Source organism: Acomys russatus, chromosome 3, assembly GCF_903995435.1.
Source record: "Acomys russatus chromosome 3, mAcoRus1.1, whole genome shotgun sequence".
NCBI classification, from domain to species: domain Eukaryota; kingdom Metazoa; phylum Chordata; class Mammalia; order Rodentia; family Muridae; genus Acomys; species Acomys russatus.
This window is the reverse complement of record NC_067139.1, coordinates 22030002-22034297: the sequence shown is the minus strand read 5'-3', so window position 1 is coordinate 22034297 and position 4296 is coordinate 22030002. Positions and strand designations below refer to the sequence as shown.

The following is a 4296-nucleotide window of genomic DNA, read 5'->3' as shown; positions in this document are numbered from 1 at the left end:
TAATCAGCAAGAAGACTGTGACACAAGCCAGATGCCAGGAAGTTATTTCCTAAACGTGAGTGGAGGAAAGTGCGGCACACACATGCAAAGGAACACTACCAGCAATAAGAAGAAACAAAGTAATGATACACAGGACAGCAGAGGTGAATCTCAAAGAATTTATGGGGAGAGAAAAAAAAACATAGATTTCAGATCATTCTAGTTAGGTCAGATTCTGGAGAACTTTAATGTCTAGTGGCAGAAAGCAGATCACCGGTGGCCTGGGGAGAGACGTGGAGGGTGGGGAAGAGAGCAGATGAGGAAAGTTTAGGAGTGATGGCTATGTTCATTATCTTGATTGTGGTGATGGATTCATGGGCATATTCATATGTCAAAACACATCAGATCACACCCTTTAAATACTCAAGATGCAGTGGGTATCATTAGGCCTAGAAAAAATGTTAGAAATGTTTTAAAGATTTCTTAGCATGCGATGGTGTTTGAGAAAGTTTCGGCAGCAGAAAAAAAAATAATAAATGGGGTTTGAAGTCCATGCAGTGGTTGGCTTCTCTTGGGATGACTGGAGAGATTACCAAAGGGATGCAGGTGTTGCCTCCCCATCCAGATGCTGCTGCCTAGACAGGGTGCTCTGTGGAAATCCATTGAGTTGAATACTTACAGTGAATACACTTTTCCATGTTCATGCTATCGATCAATAAAAAGATTTTAAGAGCTGGAGATATGGTTTGGTGGCTGAGAAAACTTTCTGCCCTTACAGAGGACATGAGTTTGATTCCCAGCACCTACATCGTGCCTGACAACGATCTATAACTCCAGTCTGAGGAAATCCAACATCCTCTTTTGGTCTCCTGGGGTACCAGGTATACACATGATGCACAGACATACATACAGGCAGAACACCCAGACCTATACAATAAAAATTAAAAAAACAATAAATGGAAGACAAGCAGTGGTGGTGCACACCTTTAATCTCAGCACTCTGGGAGGCAGAGGCAGGCGGGTTTCTGTGAGTTCGAGGGCCAGCCTGGTCAATGAAGCAAGTCCAAGACAGCCAAGGCTACACAGAGAAACCCTGTCTCAAAAAAACCAAACAAACAAACAAGGAAAACAAAATAAAGGAAAGAAGGAAGGAAGGCCCATAGACAGTTTAAAAAAGAAAACACCACTTTTACAATTTAGTGTTTTTTAAAAAGAAAACCCTATTTCCATCAATTGATTAACATGTGAGCATCATGCACATGCATGCGTGTACACATTCGTGTGTACACATGGTGTGTGCTACAAGTCTTTGCTCCCTACAGCATTGGGATTACAGCAAGCCAGCTGTTCACAGGGTGCTGGGGATCTGACCTCAGGTGCTAGTGCAACCTATAAAAGGAAACATTTAGCTGCGTTCAAAGGGGGAGTCCATGAGCGCCATGGCAGGGAGCACAGCAACGGGTGGGCAGGCATGGCGCTAGAGCAGTAGCTGAGAGCTCACCTCTAATTCACAACCATAAGGCATAGGAAGCACCACCTGGGAATGGTGCACACCTCGCTGGTAACACACCTCCAACAAGACCATGCCTCCTACTCCTTCCCAGCCAGTTTCACCAAAGGAGGACCAAGTACTCAAACATATGACCCTGTGGGGGCCATTCTCACTTAAAACCACCATGGCAATTTTTTGTTTAAGGGAGGAAGATGACATGAAAGGCGTGTTGGGTAAGGCAACAGAGATAGAGAGAGAGAGTAGAAGCAGATAGGACTAAGATATACTGTACACATGTTTAAAGTTTTCAATGAATAAAAAAAGTGAGAAAAAGACAAAAATGAAGAACTGGGCATTGAGTTCTTCTCACACATCTGTTTGTTATAAACTGTAAATAGAGAGAGAAAATAATCTGAGCGAACATGGGTGTGTTACTGACTTACCCATTGCTGTGATAAAAACATCATGACCAAGGCAACTTATATAAGAAAGCATTTAATTGGGCTTACAGTTCCAGAGGGATAGAGTCCGTGATGGCAGAATGAAACGACAGGAACATCCGGGAGCTCACATCTTGAACCAAGGCAGGAGGTAGAGAACACACTGGGAAGGGCACGAGACTTTTTGAAACCTCAAAGCCTACCCTAGTGACATACTTCCTCCAGCAAGACCATGTGTTCTCATCCTCCCAAACCACCACCAACCGGAGACCAAGCACTTGAGGACTGAGACTTATAGGGGACACCTCGTCCATGCCACCATAGTAGGTAGCACAAAGAAGCTAGGCCTGGCTGTTTCAAAATAAAACTATTTCTTATTCTCAGGCTTGTTTGGCATCTGTCAATGTACACATTAAGAAAGACCTTCCAGATTCCCCTGTTTCTAAGATGGGCATCTACTAGAAGGGCTCACCAAATATATATAAAATAAAGCCCTGTGGGGTGGTTGATCTTGATTTTTAACCTGAGGAAATACAGAATCACTATGGAAACAAGCCTCTAGGCATGCTTATGATAGATTTCCTAGATTATGTTGAGTTGGGAAGACTAGCCTTAAATGTGAACATCACACACACCAACACTCTCTGCTTACTGACTGCACATGCACTGTGAAGAGCCACCTCCTGTCTTCTCTCTATCCTGAGAGACGGTGTCCCCTCAAACTGTAAATCCATTAGATTGCTTCTTGTTAGGGATTTGGTCAGGATGATAAGAAAAGAAATAACACATCCAGTAACATTTTCTTTGTTTTGGGGTTGTTTTTGTTTTGTTTTGGATATTGTTGTTTTTGTTGCTGTTTTGTTTTGTTTTGTTTTGTTTTTGAAGACAGGGTTCCTCCGTGTAGCCTTGGCTGTCCTGTGCTTGCTTTGTAGACCGGGCTGGCCTGGAACTCACAGCAGTCCACTTGCCTCTGCCCCGCTGAGTGCTGGGATTAAAAGTGTGTGTCAGCAAGCCTGGCTTCCTGTAATGTTTTAAAGAAGTTGTGTTAACTCAAGTGAAAAGGGTGGACACAACACAATGAAAGGGAGCCTTCAAAATACCCAAACACGCTTAGCGACTCCGGAAGTCCAGACACCAGAACTATCTGAAGAAGAGGCCTGAGGCAGAGAAGGCTCGGGCTTCAGTGAAGGCAATGGCGGAGAGGCCGGAGGACCTAAATCTGCCCTCTGCCGTCATTACCAGGATCATCATGGAGGCACGGAGCACCATCTCCCGCGCCACCAGTGTCTGCCGTTCTGGATGCCACATCCTGTGCGAATAACTTCGCAGTGGAAGGGAAGCGCAAGACTCTCAATGCCAGTGATGTGCTGTCAGCCGTGGAAGAGCTGGAGTTCCGCGGTTTGTTACGCCACTGAAAGAAGTTCTAGAAGCGTATATACAGGCGGGAGCAGAACGGCAAGAAGGAGGCTTCAGAGCAAAAGAAGAAAGACAAGGACAAAAAACCAGATTCGGAAGAACAGGACAAAAGCAGCGAGGAAGACGATGAAGATGAAGAAAGACTAGATGAAGAACAGAATGGAGAGGAGGAAGTAGACAACTGAACGGAGAGAGTGGGGAGACTGTGGCGGAAGTGACCACCCTGAGGTGTGTTTATGTGAAAGCCGCTCCCTGTCAGGCAGAGCCACCCTCTCTGTGCAGGTGCTTGAGATCAAAATAAAAACTGACCAGAAAGATCAAAACCTGCTCTTGACAGACCCAGCATCTGAGTTCCAGAAACCTGTTTGGCCTCACCAACCTGAGGGCCTGGCTTTTTAGTGTAAGGGATTCTGAATGACAGCATAGTTTGATATTGCGTACATGACTTAAGTACATGGCTGGCTAGCTAGTTTTTCCCCTGATCCTCCTAAAAAGTACTAACTTCCGTGTTGCCTGCTGTGTTCTAAGTCACAGAAGGCACTAAAGACTCAGGGGGGAGAAATGGCGCTTTGATCTTGGTCACCCTTTTTGATTGTACAGTACTGGGCAGCAGGCATTAATGGTCAGGATGGTTGTTTTTTTAGAAAATGATCAAAAAGCTGTGGGAGAATATGGAAATCTCTTCACTTGATGGGGTACCATTACTGGCTTGGTTTCTTGGTTTCTAGACTTAATTAGCTTGTAGTCCTTCTTCATTGACTGCAGATGTCCAGTCTGCTGGGGTGGCCGCACCCCTTTGACATACACTCAGTTTCTCAATATGAATTGGGATCTGTCAACAACAAAAAAGGGGGGGTGACAATTCTTTTAAGTCACTTAATCTTAGAGGGACCCCAGTGCCTGCTGCTGTAGGGCTCACTGCCTCCTCCTGGAATGTATGTAATTCCAGAGTCTCTCCAGGCATTCTTC

At 45.0% G+C, this 4296-nt stretch overlaps 1 pseudogene; it reads left to right on the top strand.

Annotated features, from left to right (window-relative positions):
• Positions 1-3103: 3103 nt before the first annotated feature.
• Positions 3104-3512, top strand: LOC127187007 (DNA polymerase epsilon subunit 3-like; annotated as a pseudogene).
• The last annotated feature ends 784 nt before the right edge of the window (positions 3513-4296 follow it).